Source organism: Alligator mississippiensis, chromosome 9 (assembly GCF_030867095.1).
Source record: "Alligator mississippiensis isolate rAllMis1 chromosome 9, rAllMis1, whole genome shotgun sequence".
Taxonomy (NCBI): Eukaryota; Metazoa; Chordata; order Crocodylia; family Alligatoridae; genus Alligator; species Alligator mississippiensis.
In genome coordinates, this window is record NC_081832.1 from 40165860 (window position 1) to 40183666 (window position 17807).

The 17807-nt window shown below is 47.0% G+C and overlaps 1 long non-coding RNA gene across 1 annotated transcript; it reads right to left on the reverse strand.

Annotated features, from left to right (window-relative positions):
• Window positions 1–425: 425 nt before the first annotated feature.
• On the reverse strand, window positions 426–14224 carry LOC132243383 (uncharacterized). Its single transcript, XR_009454924.1, has 3 exons — window positions 14061–14224; window positions 12093–12206; window positions 426–740 (listed from the first exon to the last, which is right to left on the reverse strand). It is a non-coding gene; the product is annotated as an uncharacterized LOC132243383 (long non-coding RNA).
• Window positions 14225–17807: the final 3583 nt, after the last annotated feature.

Here is a 17807-nt window from a genome sequence, read left to right on the forward strand (position 1 = left end):
CTGCCCATCTCTCTCTGTTAGTCCAGCTTGATATTGACTTTGGTCAGGCTGCCTCTGTTCCTCAGCAAATAATGTATTTGCTAAGGAAAGTTCCAATATGTATGCCTTTGTTCAGTACACTTCCATAGAGACTTCTTCAGTTAAAAAACCCCCACAGTTGTGGATGCCTCAGTGGAGGGCATTTGTTAAAGACTACCCTCATTAAAGGAAAACAAATGGGGCTTGTGCATGGGCTTCTCTGTGGTGCATGCAGGCAGCCTAAAGATGGCATTTTAAACGGAAAGTGGGTTTTTTCCTGCTTGGTTATTGACATTAGAAATTGATCCTGCTTTTTGTCTGAGACTTGCTGGATGACTGGAGTGCTGGCTAGTTTCCAACAACATTCATATATAAAAAGTGAGAAGGGTGTGAGAGTTTTAGTCAGACTGTTTTAAACCCTTTTATTTTTGTTTGGTTTCACAAATACTTATTTAACTCAAATGCCTTAGAAACAGCTGAGAGAAAATATGTTTTTTGTTAAAGATACACATATGCACATCCTTCTCCTGTCACTTAAGCAGTAAGGCAGCCCCAGCTCATTTGGCTAAGGTCTCCAAGGAGAATTTCAACACATATAGACTTGATGTGCCCAGGTTTCCTTGTGTTAAACATAAAGAACGCAGCCATCACAGCGGTGCTGAAGTCTATGGTCAAGTGTCAAGAGCGGCATCCTTCTAACTCCATCAGCACTTTCCTGGCTCCTGCACTCAGCAACAGAAAAGACACAGCTAAGCATGATGCATCACAAGCTCCATTTGAGCCTACTGCTTCCACCATGGCATTAGTCTGCTTGTATCCACAGGCCCTTGACAACTTCCTCATCCTTCTCTGACTTGTGTGCACAAGGCAGTACTAATGGAAGTGCGCAGTGATTATTTGAACCTTGGTTATCTGAACCCTTGACTATTCAAACAGAAAGCCAGTCACTGTCTTTTTGATGAGTCCTAGTAAACAGCAACAATGAGCAAACTGGTGGGAAAGCAGAAGCGAAAGGTCTTAACAGCAGACAAGAAAGTAAAAATGGTTGATCTGGTAAAGTCTTGGATCTCATATAACATCATAACTGAACAGTATGGCAACAGGAAAGTAACCATCACAGATATAAAGGTGAATGAAACAAGCTCCTGGACTTCTCATGGATCTTCTTGCAGTTTCACTCTTCCAAATGAATTCAGCTATACAGGCAACTCCCGCTTAGCACTTTTAACTGGTTCCCAAAAAACTGAGTGTTAAGTGAAATAGCATTAAGCGAAACCAAAAGTTTTTGACGTACCAAGATGGCAACTGTGAGTGCTATAATGAAATCCACTGAGTGCTATGCGAAACTCGGGTATCAATGTAAAATGAGCATTATAGGAAAATAGCGCTAAGCGAAACAGCGTTAAGCAGAGGTTGCCTGTATCTCACCGGGTGTTTTTTTGGTTCCTGCTTTTGAGGTGCTCAGATAGCTGTGAATGTACCGTAGTCAGTTATGTTAAAGGTGGGAGCCAGGGAAAGAGGAACCAGATGCTGCCAGGGTGGGAGATCCTACACCCACTTCTAGTCCCTACCAATCTAGGAAGAGCCACCAGGTTTCCCATGACAGGGCAGGGCATGACCCTTCTATCCTCTAGACTGGCTCAGTCTCACACCTAATGGGTCGTGCACTTTCACACACTGATCAAAAGATAGCACAGGGAGCATGCCAGGGCAAGAAACATTTCCAGCCATGAGTTTGTTCCCTTGAAGTAAGACAATTTACCCTGCACCCTTATCTAGACAAGAGTACATTAGAATGTGGGTTCCTCGGAGTTAATTCTATTTCAGCATTTAATACTGTGCTGTGTTGTGGTGACACATTTGTGCTCTCAGGATAGACTGTTCCCTTTTGCATGCTGTGACTGAGAGAGAATGGGGAGAAGTCTGGATTTCCACCCACTCGACTGTTGCCATTCAGAGGAACCGATCTGGACTCCAGATGGATTGGAGTTGGTTTCCTCACAAGAGACGAGTAGACATAAGAAGTCAATTCTAGTAGGAGCATTCCTGGCCAGAAGTCAGGTCTGATATCTTTTGAATTCTCATAGCCTAGTGCATCTTGGGAATCTGTTCTTAAGGCAGGGTCAGCTTTATTGGTAGCCTTAGCTTCTTCCCCTGAAGCTAGTGCAATGGGGTGCAGATTCTCCCAGAGCATAATAGAGATGTCCTATTGTCTCTGTGTCCCTGTTGTGGCAAGAAACAATGGCTATAAAGACTGATCTTAGCGTTTCCACTGTCCTATTTTAGCGAGGCCCTAGTGCACATGCTTGACTTTACACATATGACTTTGCAGAGGTACGCAGGTGAGCACAAGCAGGTGCTCAAAAACCTGGCTAAGCAGAGCCCTACAGAACTAGTTGTCTTTTTCTATGGCCTATGTTTTCATCAATTTGTCACCTAATTACCCATTTAAAAGCATAGTTTGCTTTTCTTTTGAAGAAAAATCCCCCTCTGAGGAGTAATATATGAGTAGCCTTGTATTAGCATTCCATCCCTCATGAGACCTTGTTTTATGATGTCTCTTTTATATAGAAGTAAAGCTAATTTGTATTTTTTTCCATTTCATCAATCCTTTAACTACCTTAACAGTGCTGAAATAAACGGAGGATACATTAACTAACAGGTAAGAGGACAAAAAAGAAACAGGAAAATGGGATGAAGTGAAACACACGTGCAAAATGATTCTTTGCATCACTGTGGGTCTGTGTGCATGTATGTGTCTACATGTTAGTGCATGTGTCTACGTAGGCATGTGTCCAAATACTGATGTACACAGTTAAACCTTTCAAATTGCAACACTGTGATTTCTTAAAATCAGTTGCTCCTTTTGGAAATTTGTATTCCTTTTTCAATTCTTACCTTGGTTTCAGTGACCACAGTGGCCCACTACATCCATAGGACTAGTATAAATAAGGTATGGCTGAAACAAAGACAAGTCTGTATGAGTAAGCAGAGTGCTTTGTGGTAGGAAAATGCCATTTTTTCTGAAGGCAAAAATCAACAGGACAGTAATGAGGACACTGCTACTGTATGGAGCAGAGTATTAGATAATCAAATCACAGTTGTCCATGATGAGAGTTGTGCGGGCCGGGAGCGGTCCGAGGCTTTCGGGGACGTGCGGCGGGCTGTGGCCAGCAGCCCTGGCATGTGGGTCGGGGAATTCGGCACGGCGGACTAGAATTAGGCACGGATGTGTAGTGGTTGATTAAAGGTTATTTTACTTACACCATAGATGGTTGCGGTGCAGGCAGGAAAACTTGCTTGCGTTGCAGTTACAGATAGAAAAGAAGAAAAGCGGACAAGAGTTCTAAACCGCAAACTCTGGTCCAAGGCCGGCTGAGAGCTCTAGAACCGCGAGCCCGTCGAATCAACCAGACGAAATAACCCGAAGAGCTCTGGATACCACGATGAGAGTCCAAAAGGTGACTCTCCACGAGCGCGCAGGGAAGGGTACGTCGAGGGATCAGGTGGCGACGGGGAGAGGCTAGAGGTTGATCAGGCCCCTGTATCCTTCTTAAGGCACACGCTGGGTTCGTTAAGCTCCACAGCGTGCTTAGAGTTCTTCATGAGATGTGAAGTCCTCCTTCTCCTCCTCCACGAGATGGTTGTGGAGTCCTCCAACTTGGGCGGAAACTGCTCTAGCCTCTTATACAGCTAGCAAGCCAATCGCTAGCTGCCACGTGGGAATAATTTAGAAACAGCCAATAGTGGGACACAAATTTACATACAGGTGGCGGGAACTCCTTTGCACCGGGGTTTTCTCTATGCAACTGAGAATTGCACCGTGCAAAGAAAGCTCCTCGTGGCGGGAAATAATTCTGCAGTGCCGAAGCACACACAAAATCATACCCTTTGGGTCATGACAAGAGTAACAGAAATAAGATGGATTTGTGGAATCACCATAAACAGATCATGCAAGAGACAAAGAAGTGTGGCAACTGGCACAGCTAACATGAATAAAGGAAAAGCTGAGCAAGAGCAAACAGATGATCTGGGCATGTAGCAGGAAGACCTAATGAGTCAGGGGCACCAGAAAAAAGGGAGAGATCCAAGGATACCTGGCATAAGTGTATAAAAACAAGATCTGATAATATGTAATATATCAGAGGAGACAGGAATGGACAGCAGCTTGTAGAGAATGCAAACTAGAAAAGCAGACCCACTTCATAAGAAACATGCTTGGAAGAAGAAGAATATAGTGTCAGAAAGTGCTTTAAAGACGGGACTTGCTCTCCAGCATCAGAAATTCTGCTCTCTGGTCAAGAACAATAAATTGGACTGCAAAAAATGAGAACTTTTTGCTTAAACCAGAGCCATGTGAAGTCTGACCTATAGGCCATGAGCAACCTTTGACTCTGTCCTCTGCATCTTCCACTAAAATTGTGGTGTTTAAATGTATGCAGCTTTGCGGCACACATAAAACACAGAAGGATGAACAATTAGTGGGCAGACTTGGTCCTTGAAGGAGTATGCTCAAGGAAGCTTGCTATTGCTGTTCCCCAAGCAGAAATTTCCTGGGAAGCAGTACGCTCACTACATATGTGTCTGTCCTCCAATTATGGATAGTGGAGACAGAAAGTGAACTACTACAGATCCAGATGTCAGGTACTGCTGGACTCCCCAAAGGAAGAGTATTGAACTTGTTTGGCCACACAGGCAAAATCCAGACTGCAGGGCTTCCTGTCAGATGGATCCAGACCATGGAGCTTCCTGCAGGTCAGATGATGTGATAAGTAATCACTGCAGCTGCTGGAGGTGCTGTTTTGGTGTTGCTCCAAAGCCCAGGGAGTTAATACTGCTGGTACTCTCAACCTGCCCTTTTCCCACTCTGAAACAGAAACTCTGGGAGGTCAGCTCCCAAACTACTGCACCTTGGGGAGAAGGTGAGCAGGCAACAGTGACAAAAGAACAGGTTAAGGACTATTTAGAAAAGCTAGACATGTACAAGTCCATGGGGCCAAATGGGATGCACCTGCAGGTGTAAGAGTTGGCCAATGTGATTGCACGCCCACTGGCCATCATCTTTGAAAACTCATGGTGATCAGGAGAGGTCCCAGATGATTGGAAAAGGGCAAATATAGTGGCCATCTTTAAGAAAGAGAAGAAGGAGGATCCAGGGAACTACAAACTGGTTAGCCTCACCGCAGTCCCTGGAAAAATCATGGAGCAGGTCCTCAAGGAATCCGTTTCAAAGCACATGGAGGAGCAGGTGATTAGGGAGAGTCAGCATGGATTCACCAAGGGCAAGTCAAGCCTGATCAACCTAATTGCCTTCTATGACAAGATGACTGGCTCTATGGATGTGAGGAGAGCAGTAGGCATGATATATCTTGACTTTAACAAGGCTTTTGATAGTCTCCCACAACATTCTTGCAAGCAAGCTAAAGACGTATGGGCTGGATAAATAGACTGTAAGGTGGATAGAAAATTGCCTGGATCTTCAGCCTCAGAGGACAGTAGTCAATAGCTCAATGTCTAGTTGGAAGCCAGTATCAGGTGGAGTGCTGCAGGGGTTTGTCCTGGGGCTGTTTTTTTTTCAATATCTTCATCAACAACCTGGAAGATGGGATGGAGTGCCCCTCAGCAACTTTGCAGATGACACCAAATTTAGTAGTAATAGATATAGCAGAGGGTAGGGCTAGGATTCAGAGTGACCCAGACAAATTAGAGGATTGGACCAAGACAAATCGCGTGAGATTCAACAAGGACAAGTGTAAAGTCCTGCACTTAGGATGCAACAATCCCATGCACCGGTACAGGCTCGGGACCAACTGGCTAAGCAGCAGCTCTGCAGAAAAGGACCTGGGGGTCACAGTGGACAATAAGCCGGATATGAGTCAACAGTGTGCCCTTGTTGCCAAGAAAGCTAACAGCATACTGGGCTGCGTTAGTAGCAGCGTTGCCAAAAGATCAAGAGAACTAATTATTCCCCTCTATTCAGCACTTGTGAGGCCACATCTAAAGCACTGTGTCCAGTTTTGAGCCCCACAGTATAGAAAGGATGTAGATAAGTTATAGAGAGTCCAGCAGAGGACAATGAAAATGATTGGGGGCTGGGGCACATGACTTCTGCAGATAGGCTGAGGGAACTGGGCTTATTTAGTCTGGAGAAGAGAAGATTTGATAGCAGCCTTTAAGTACCTGAAGGGGGGTTCCAAAGAGGATGGAACTAAACTGTTCACAGTGGTGGCAGATAACAGCACAAGGAGCAATGGTGTCAAGTTGCAGCACAGGAAGTTTGGGTTCAATATTAGGAAAAACTTTTTTCACTAGGAAGGTAGTGAAGCACTGGAGCAGGTTACGTAGAGAGCTTGTGGAATCTCCATCCTTGGAGGTTTTTAAGGTGTGATTTGACAAAGTTTTGGCTGGAATGATCAAGCTGGGGCTGGTCCTACTTTGAGCAAGTGGTAGGACTGGATGACCTCCTGAGGTCCCTTTCAACCTAATTCTCTATGATTCAATGACTGCACCACAATGCTGATTCCTACTGAGTTTGTAACCCCACAGATTATTCTCATCAATGCTCCCACTCAGCCAGTTATCCCGTTCCATAGTTGTGCATTTGACTATTCTTCCTTAAGTGTAGCACCTTACATTCATTTGTGTTGAATTTCATTCTGTTTTCTCCAGCCCAGTTTTCCCAGACTATCAAGAGTCTGTTGATTTCCACTTTTACTCTCCATTGTGTTTACAATCCTTCTCAGTTTTATGTCACCTGTGTCTCAGTTCTGGCATGAAGCCATAGAAAAACTTCCCAAAAATGTCAATAAAAATAGAAGGAAGACTAGCTTTGTCTCTGTCTGTGCCCCTCCAGTGCTCATTCCTCATGAACATACAGCACAGCATTACCTGGCAGGAGTGTACTTTAGGGAATATTGGTAGGAAACACACTGTGCATTCATCAACTTGATCATTTGCACCAGAACCCCAATCCTATACACATCTAAGAAGGCCATGTTGCTGACATGTTCAGTCAAAAGCACCAGATCATGAACAGCCAATGGAGGAAGGGATTTGGAGAAGTGGCTCAGGAACAAAGGACTTTAAGTAGGATGACTATTTGGGACAATGTGAAATCCAGGCCCCTCCCCTGCTCAACCCTCCACAGGCTGCAGGGTATTATTTAATGGTCCAGTGGGCGAGTCTACATGAGACACTTTACTGTGCAGTAGCATAGTTTACTGTGCAGTAAGCGTGCACATCTACATGTGCACATACTTATTGCACAGTAAACTTCACTAATCACGAGTGAATTTGCTTCCTGCAAATGCAAGTAGAAAATGTACATGCTATTATTTATTGCACAGTAGTGCTCGTGTAGATGCCTGCTCCTGGTCAGCTGTCCAGCAGGGGCTGGGAGATTGCTCCCTGCCCCCAGGAACTACCTGCTGCTGGGGCAGGTTCTGCCACTGCAGCCTGAGCGGGGACTATGCCCCCCCCCCCAGCCCCAGCAGCAGGGAGATCCAAGGCACCACTCCAAGACTGCTATTGGGGAGCTGGGGCTGGGAGATTGTTATCTTCCAGCGCCAACTCTGTGGTTCCAGAGCTGGAGCTAGGAGATCCTTATCTTCCAACCTGAACCCCGTGACTGCAGAGTTGGTGCGGCAAGCTCCCTGCTGGTGGAGCCTGGGGAGCCTGTTCCCTGCCCAGCTCTGTGATCATGGAGCTGAGCAGGGAACAGGATCTCCAGCCCCTGTCCCATGATCACAGAGCAGGGGCTGGGAACTGTCCTGGTAAGGGGCAGGTCACAGCCTTGTGCCTCGATCAGGCAATTGAGTCATAGGGCTTGGAAAGAGCTGCAGGGTTGGGACAGGTCTCAGCCCCCTAGCTCCTAGCTGCTCCACAAGCAGATCGGGGCAGGGGGCTGGGACCTGCCCCTCCCCCGCAACTCTTTCCAAGTCCCCTTCCTCCATCAGGGAGCCAGAGCCAGGAGCTCCCTGATGCCAGGGCAGGGAGATATTGTCCCCACCCCGGTAAGAGGCAGCCGCCCAGAGGCAAGGAGCAATGTCCCATCCCCACCCAGGAGACAGCCATCTTCTGGCCTGGTGCTCCCTGCCAGCTCCTGGGATAGCACCCAGGTGGAGCCCAGAGCTCCCCATGGTGGCAGCAGAGGCCCATTGCAGGCCCCCAAGAAGTGGAAGCAGTTTGCTGCCAGTAGCAGCAAATCTGCTTCTACTTCCCTGCATATGTAGATGCCTGTGTGGGGGCGTTTACTCATGAGCAGTTTACTCAGGAGTAAACTGCTCAGGGGTCTAATGTATGTGTAGACACACCCAGTGTTCTTTACTCCACAAGTGTTAGCAATCACCTGTGAAGTAACAATTAGTGTTAACAGGGCTTCCTACTTAACAGCTCCTGCCACTCTGCCTCCATGAGTTGCACCTAGGATGCTTCTTTTAATTTTCACCTGCAGGCCTGAACTAGCCTCCAAAATCCAAGACTGTCCCAGCTAATCCAGGACATATGGACACCCTAACTTTAAGGGACCCACTGCAATGGTAGGCAACCATGTAAAAGACATGAAGTCAGAAGGGCTCACAAAGCAATCACTCTTGGTACTCGCTGGCATATCCAAAGCCACAAAGCATACTCTGGCACCCTATGTACCCAAATGCTTCAAAATTTACAATGTGCCACAGGAAAGAGCAAGACAGACCAAAGATGCCATTAAAACTCTGGGCCTCTGAAAAGTTTGGTAAAATATTGGTGGTCCACACCTAAAGTGGACCACACCCCATGCTTCAGAGGAAGGCCACCCGTCTGGTTAAAGGCCTACAGAAAAAACTATACAAGGACTGATTGAGGGACCTGAATCTCTTCAGCCTCTGCAAGAGAAGGCTGAGAGGTGATCTTGTGGCCATCTACAAACTCATCGAGGGGGACAGCAGCAAATAAGGGATATGATGTTTACCAGGGCACCCATCGGGGTAACTAGAAACAATAGCCACAAACCAAAGGACAGCAAATTAAGACTGGACATCAGGAAAAAAAATCTTTACAGTGAGGGTTGCCAAAATATGGAATACACTTCCAAGGGAGGTGATGCTGTCCCCTCCCTTGGAGGTATTTAAGAGGAAATTGGACGAACTCCTGGCTGGGGTCATCTGACCCCAGTACTCTTTCCTGCCCAGGGCAGGGGGTTGGACTCGATGATCTAATAGGTCCCTTCCAACCCTAACAACTATGCATCTATGAATCTATGAATAAGGCAAAAAGCCATGGGCTGGGGGAAAATTTCTTCCTAACTCAAATTTTGTAATTGGTTTGACCCTGAGCATGTGAGCAAGAACATCCAGATAGGCACCTGAGAGGTGTTTCAACACCAACTGGCACCTGGTTCTTGATATTCTTCATTAAAATGACACCATCAACTAGACAAGATAAAGGGGATACACCTGAGGCTACTCTTGATATTGAGCTAGCCTTCCACTGGCTCCTACTGTGGGCCTAGCAAGCAATGCAGTGTTCTGAGGCAGTTCCTTTCATATGTGCTGCTCTCTCCCTTATGATAAAGAGAAGCACATGCCAAGATGAACCTCAGCCACAGAGTCAGGCGCAGCTGCCTGTGATAGCTGCAACTGTGTGTGTAAATATGCTTGGGGACCAGCTCCTCTGCAGCTCTCCGAGATGGTATGTGGGTGGTAATCTCGGCAGCTTGGTGGTGGCACCTTGATGGATGGGCTATAGAATTTGGTGAGATTATTAAAGAACCTGATTCTCACAATGCACCTGATAATAAATGAGGTGTCTCTTTTTCTTTTCTGTTTTGCACAGTGAATTGTATTTCTAAAGATTAATGGATTTACTATTCCTATCTCAACAATGCCCCCCCTCCATTACATCACTGAGCATGGTGCCTCCTTCTGCATCCATACTTGGGTTACACTGCCCATATCCAGCACACAGCCTTCCAGGCACATGCAAGAAAAGCACACAGCCTTCCTATAGCCTTTATGATTGCCCACCCATCTTCAGCAAGATTATGAAATCTTAATGAGCAGGGATAGAGAAGCCCTTTCAGGCTCTTCCAGTTCCTCCTCACTAGTGCCGAATCAGAATTAGGCCAAGTTAGCTGAATGACCAAACTTCTACCTGGCTAGGTGTAATGATTTGAATGGGCACCTCTTCACACACAGGGATGGATCAGGTGGTTCCCTGTTCCCTGTCCCTGCAGCCCTCTGGGCTTCTAGTTACCCTAGAAGACAGAGCCAAGAGGCCAGTTTACTTCCAGCCCCAGTCTGTGCTCAGCAGCATCTACAGCCTGTCTGTGCTCTGGCTTCCGCAGAGGACTTTTATCTTTCCATCAACACTACACTAAAACCTGATGATTACTCTCTATCTGGGTCAGACCCTCACTAGCTGCAAAATGTTGGCAAAGACAAGGGCATTTCTCCTGCCTGTGAACTGATCTTCAGGATACAGACAGTATTGATGGAATGGGACTAATGGGACAGAGCAACCCACTTGCAACTTTTCCTTGAAACCAACAGGAGACCCCCTGTTGCTCTAGCAAGAGGCAGTGTCAGCACTCGGGCAGTCTATGCTTGGTCTCACAGTGCTCTGAGGAATGAATTTCTCAAGGCTGCTCAACCTCACATCATAGCTCCCAGGGCCCAGGGACTAAGCCAAGCTGTTGAAGCATCTCTGCAATGTGCTTATATATTATATAGACATTTAAATTAGGTACCTGTGCAAATCAGTGGGTCATTAATCACCCACTCATTTAATTGGTTTTCCTGCCAAATTGGTTACAGATAAATAATTAAAGCTAAAATGTAGGTTTGGATGCATTTCACTGGAAAGCAGGGTCAGCGACTGTAAAATAAATCCTTAACTCTTCGTATGTCACAGCCCATCCCAGCAGAGAAGGCAGGGAGAGGGATGGTGAGGGGAGGAAAAATCATGGAAAGAATGAGAGGTCCTGGGGAGCTGTGTCTGGGGGACAGAGAGCATCAGGGGGCATAACAAGTAAAGGTGGTTCTAAGGGACCTTTGCCAGCTACAAGCAGAGCCTGGTGCTTTGCTAAATTGACCCAGAGAGACGAGTGGCTGGAAAGGCAGTTGTAGGGCACACTTCACTTGGGGTCTTCTGAGCTATTTCTTATGTCTGGGTGAGGGCTGCTGCTCTGGTTCACTACTAGTGTGGATTTTTCAGTGCACTTGGCAGCTAATCATGCATAATAATCACATTTGCAGAACACAAATGTCACTTGGCTGAGTGCTTTTATTTACTGCCCTGTAAACACACCCTGGGGAATGTTAAGCCTATGAAACATTGACAAGGACCTCACTTCCCAAGCCAGCTTCACCCCCAGCAGATAATGAATCCATGCCCTGGTGCCACACTGGCCACACACTTATAGGCTTGGGCTTGGATGCCTGACACAGGAGCCCCAGTGACAGGGCAGGCATCTCAGGGCACCCAAATAGGAGACAGAAGCTGTGGGCCCAAAAGTCTTTAAGGGGAGAAAGGCCTTATGTGTTTCAGTAAGTATTCTGAACCCTGCACCAGACCCAGCATTTTCAAAACCCTATACCCTTCCCTCCCACTCCACTGCATCATGAGCATGGGAGGTTGAGATGCAGCTAGCATCAGGCAGGTTTGTGTTAAGCCTCTGCAGGTCCTGGGCCAGGGGTTCTGTCCCATGTCTGTGTCACAGGCGCATTCTGGAAGCTATCTATGCCCATCCTACATGTTAGGAACCCAGTTGGGACTTCTGGGCTCTCAACCTTTGAGCTTAACAAAATATGACACTGGTGATTAGAGACATCTGACCCAAACAGGGACAGCCAGGCTTTGCTGCCCAATACAACATCCCCTGCTCTGACAGAGGCTTTTATCTCCAAAACCTGCTTTAGCAACTGCTCTTTCATTGTGCACATTAAACAAAATGATTTATTAAAAAAAGGCTGGGTTCTAGTGTATGCCATCACTAGGCCCCCAGAAAGAGCTGGAACCTCTGACCTACTGATCCCCAGCCCTGACACAGCTACTATCACTCTAGTACATGATGTAGATGGGAATGTGATGCCTACCTGCCAGCAGATGACAAGCTCTTCACTAGATGCCTTAGGTCTATTCTTGGCATTGGGAAGTTAGTAGTTAGATCCCTGAGGGAGGCATTCTATTCCTTTCTGGGTCCATAGGCTCTATATTTGGAAATATATAAGGCATATTTGTATGTCTAAGACCTAAGCAGGCATTACATTTATAGCACGATTATGTTGATTTTCCATAAATGACAACATGCCACACATTCAGCTAATTTATGGCACCATAAAATAGCAAGCCACAGAGATGTTCCTTATGTAACACAGAACTTTTTTGTGGTTGGTCTGTATGGTGCCATAAATTGAACAAGTGCTATGCCCCCTCCCTTACTGTGGCAATCAGCTGATTGTTGGAATCGGAATGAGGCAGCTCCAGCCTGGTTCCAGACTTGGGGCTGCCCTGTCCCAATGACCATTGGCATGGGGAACGGGGAAGCCCTGGATCACACAGTATTCTCATTAATAAGCTAAGGAAATACTGACTAGATGAAAGAACTTAAGGTGGATAAAAAAACAGGTTGGACCATTATATTCAACGAGTAGTCATCAATGGCTCAATATCTAGTTGGGAAGAAGTATCAAGTGAGGTTCCCCAGGGGTCTGTCCTGAGTCTAGTATTGTTTTACATCTTCATTAATAATTTGGATGATGAGATTGAGTGCACATTTAGCAAATTTGCAGATGCTGCTAAGTTGGGTGGAGTTGCAGACACTCCGGAGGGTAGGTCTAGGATCCAGAATGACCTGGAAAAACTGGAGAAATAGTCTGTAATCAATCAGATTAAATTCACCAAGGACAAGTATAATACCCTACATTTGGAACAAAATAATTACTTGCAAAGATACAGAATGGGGAATGATTGGCTAGGCTGCAGTACTGCACAGAAGGACCATGGACCATAAGTTGAATATAAGGCAGTAGTGTACTTTTGAGCCAACAGCATACAGGGTTGTATTAACAGGACTGTTACTTACAAAGCAACGGAAGTGATTCTTCTTTATTCAACATTGGTGAGGGGTGACAGGGGGCAAACTTGAGGCCAGATCTCTAGTCGGCCCAACTACCAGCATAGGGCAGTCTGCCCTAACTTGCCTGCCACAACTTGAATGTTTTAAGATATAATATGCGGGTGTCTGCCCTTACACTACCCTGATGCCACAGCTCTGAACCTTCTCTACACCGTGTCCCATGCCTCACAGATGGCATACAGATCAATATTGCTCCCCAGTCTGAGGCCAGGACAAACTAATACTGGTGTTGGCCTTTTTCACACACACTCACATGCTGCCCGCTTCTCACAACCGCCTCTTGTACTCCACCCCGCTCTCACAGGGGCTTCTAACATACCGCCCATTACTGGGCCATGCTCTACTGCCCTTGCTCCTCCTGAGCAACCTCTCACGGGCCTTTGGGCTTTGCTACCCAGTTCCCGGCACCACCATGCAGCAACTGCAGATCCCGGGAGTTCACCCACTCTATGTGGTGGGACCTTATGCCAACACGGGGCTGCTTTAGCCCTTAGCCCCTCACTGGGCAACTGCTCTCGTGTTCTCACATTTGGGGCTGGCCCCCGTACCACCCTTCAAGCCACCCTTGCAACCCTACTGGGTACACCGCTGGTGCAGTCCTTGAAACCGCCCTCCGCAGTCCTACTCTGCACCCCAACTCGTGTAGTCCTTCAGGCACCCTGCTGCACCCTACTCTATGTGGGCACACACACTCACTATTCACAACACACTACTCCCCTCTGGGGTCTTCAGAACCTTTTGTCCCTGCTGGGCTCAGGTGTCTACTAACTGGTGTTCCTGGCCCCACTGCTCCCAAAAATTACCCACCAGATGGTGGGGGTCAGGGTTAAGGCACCCCTACCCACCTTTCACCGGGGGGGAGTAACCAGTCTGCTATTTCTTGGGGACTGTCCCACAACTGGCAGCCCAGCCAGAACTCCCTTACCTGGCAGGATGCAGTTTTAGGTCATGCCCAGGACCAGGAGCCTCCAAACCTCCTCACAGCTCCTGCCTTTACCTCCAAGATGTTCCAGGAGCAGCAGCTCAGCCTGATGTTACCTCCTTAGCTGCCAGCAGCAGACTGCTGGCCCAGCCTGTGTATCTGGGCCCTGAAATGGCCACCCTAATCAGGTACTAGGCAGCTGCCTGCTTCCAGCCCTTAAAGTGGCAGGCATCCAAAGGTGCGTTACCACATGAGGCCTCACTTGGACCCCACACTTCAAGGAAGATGTGGATAGATTGGAATGAGTCCAGTGGAGAGCAACAAAAAATTATTAGAGGCCTGGTAAGCATGACTTATGAGTGGGGGAAGGAGGCATCTACATGTGCATTAACGCTCTTTATTTGATATGCATTAAATCTAATACCTCCGGATGCCTGTAGACATGCTGCAGGGCTACTCTTGACACACTGCAATTAATCGAGTCTGCTGAAGTGTGGTAATTACTGTGATTCAGCCAGCCTCCGTGTCTTGTGTATTAGTGTGCCCGCACTTCAAAATGGCGGCAAGGGTGCTTTAAGTAAAGTTCATAAAATTAACTTTAGTGTAAGCACCCCCACCACCATTTTGAAGCACAGGAATGATAATACACGAGATGCTGTGGCATTTTAATTAGAGCAGCTCTTGGAGCTGCTCAAATTCAAGCACCCCACCCCCAGCGCACATGTAAAAGTGCCCACCATTGTGAGGTATTGGAAAATGCACATTAGCCTGTCTTAATGTGCATTAACTAAATAACATTTTTTTAGTGATCCTTTAATGCACATTAAAATAGGCTAATGTGCATTAAGCTATATGTATAGATGTGCACAGAATCTATCAAAATTTCATAGATTTCATAGACATTAGGGCTGGAAGGGACCTCGGAAGATCATCGAGTCCAGCCCCCTGCCCAAAGGGCAGGAAGTCAGCAGGGGTCATAGGATCCCAGCAAGATAAGCATCCAGTTTTATCTTGAAGGTGTTCAATGAAGGCGCTTGAACAACCTCCGGTGGCAGGCTGTTCCAGACCTTGGGGGCTCGGACAGTAAAGAAATTCTTCCTTATGTCCAGCCTGAAATGATCTTGTAGTAGTTTGTGACCATTCGACCTCGTCATCCCTTGGGGCGCTCTGGTGAACAAACGTTCCCCCAGATACTGGTGGTCACCCCTGATAAACTTGTAGGTGGCCATTAGATCACCCCTGAGCCTGTGCTTTTCCAGGCTAAAGAGCCCCAGGGCTCTCAGCCTGTCATCGTAGGGTCTGCTTCCCTGACCTCTGATCATGCGCGTGGCTCTTCTCTGGACTCTCTCAAGCTTCTCCACGTCCTTTTTGAATTGTGGAGCTCAAAACTGGACGCAGTACTCCAGCTGCGGCCTCACTAAGGCCGAGTACAGGGGGAGAATGACGTCCCGGGATTTGCTTGAGAAGCATCTATGGATGCAAGCCAGCATTTTGGTCGCTTTACTAGCCGCAGCATCACATTGCAGGCTCATGTTCATCTTGTGGTAAATGATGACCCCCAAGTCTCTTTCTTGCATAGTGCTAGCCAACAAAGCACTGCCGAGCCTATAAGGATGCTGCAGGTTTTTTTTCCCAAGGTGGAGAACCTTGCATTTATCAGCGTTGAACACCATCAGATTCTCATCCGCCCACTTGCTGAGCCTGTCCAGGTCAGCCTGGATCATCCGCCTGTCTTCTGGTGTGGATGCTTTGCCCCAAAGTTTGGTGTCATCTGCGAACTTGGCCAGTCCACTTCTGACTCCAGTGTCGACATCATTAATGAAGATGTTGAACAGTATGGGTCCAAGGACAGAGCCCTGGGGGACCCCACTGGTCACAGGACACCACGATGAGTGACTTCCATCGATTACTACCCTCTGGGTCCGACCCCGGAGCCAATTTTCCAGCCAGTGGATCGTGGGGGACCCAAGGCGACAATTGGCCAGTTTCTCCAAGAGGCGATCATGGAACACCAGATCGAAGGCTTTTTTGAAGTCAAGATATATGACATCAATCTCATCTCCGTTGTCCAGGTGATAGGTCACCTGGTCGTAGAAGGAAATGAGATTGGTCAAGCAAGACCTACCCGCAACAAACCCGTGCTGGCTATCCCTTAAGATGTTGGTGTCGGCCAGTCCATTAAGCATGGCCTCCTTAATAAACTTTTCTAAGATTTTCCCCAGGATAGAAGTCAGGCTGATGGGCCTATAGTTAGCCGGATCCACTTTCTTCCCTTTCTTGAAGATAGGCACCACATTGGCCTTCTTCCAGTCTTCGGGCACTACACCAGAGCGCCAAGAGCTTTCAAAGATCCGTGCTAGAGGCTGGGCTATGATGCTTGCCAGCTCCTTGAGTACCCTGGGGTGAAGATTGTCAGGGCCGGCTGACTTGAAGGTATCCAGCTTCTCAAGATGTTCCTTCACGAAGTCAGCATTAATGGAAGGCAGGGGATCACCCTCAGCCGGACTTCCCCGCCCTGTAGCGGGCATGGGTGTCCCATGTGCTGAAAGTGAGCTGCACAGTGGCTCCTTGAATCCTTCTCTTTTCACTGTGTGCTCCCCTTTGCCGCTGATTGGCCAAGGGACCCCAGCAGCCCCACCATTTGCCACTCACTCCTGAACAGCTGGGAGGCAAAAACTGGTGGCTTTAAATATGCCATGGTTTTTGCTTCCCAGCCAATCATTAGCAAACACTGGGGCCGCTGAGGACCCTCAGCCAACCAGCAGTGGAAAGTAAAAATGATCACATATTTAAAACCAGTTTTTGCCACCTGGCCAATCAGGAGCAAGCAGTGAACAGTGGAGCTGCTGGGGCCCCTCAAAACCAATCAGGCAGCAGGGGGAAGATGCACAGGGAAAAGAGCAAGATTAAAGGAACCACTGTGCAGCACACTTCCACCGTGATTCGGATAGATCCCTACTTATGAGGAAAAGCTAAAAGAGCTAGAACTGTTTAATCTGAAGAAGAGAATTTGATAACAGTCTTCAAATACCTGAAGGGAGATTATTAAGAGGCTGGAGATAGACTTTTCTCTGTGGCTGTAGAGAAGAGGACAAGGGAAAATGGCTTCAAACTGGAGCAGAGGAAATTTAGGCTGGCGATTAGGAAGTATTTTTGAACAATAAGGATGGTCAAGCACTGGAACAAGCCACCTAAGAAAGTTGTGGGATCTCCATTCCTGCGTAATTTCAAGAGCGAGTTAAACACTCCACTGTGACTGTTAAATCAGGGATGACTTGTAGAAAGGGATGTCAGAGCTAACTAGATGAATTGGCACCCCAAAGATGCTGTTCAGAATAAGCAGGGAACCTAAAAGAAAAACAAAACTCATCCACAAACAAAGCTTTGTTGTAGAGTTCAAGAGGCATAAGGATAAAGAGAGAACTGCCAAAAATCAAGCTAAGTTAGACTTTGCAAATTAAATTTAAAACAAAAAACAAAATGTCCCATAAGCAAATAAATAAAGAGAAAACATGGAGAGGAGAAGTGAAGCTGTGATGCATTGAGGGAGAGGCATTAATTGAAGAAAAACTAAGTGTTGCCCAAAAATTAAATGAACATTTTGCCTTAGTTTTCATTGAAGATGAATACAGAGGCAAAAGCAGGATAACTAACAGAATGAGGGTGTGGAAAAGACATTATTATGACCAAGGTATAAGCAAAAGTCCAACTGTTTAATGCACACAAGTTGGGGGACCAAAGCATCCACCC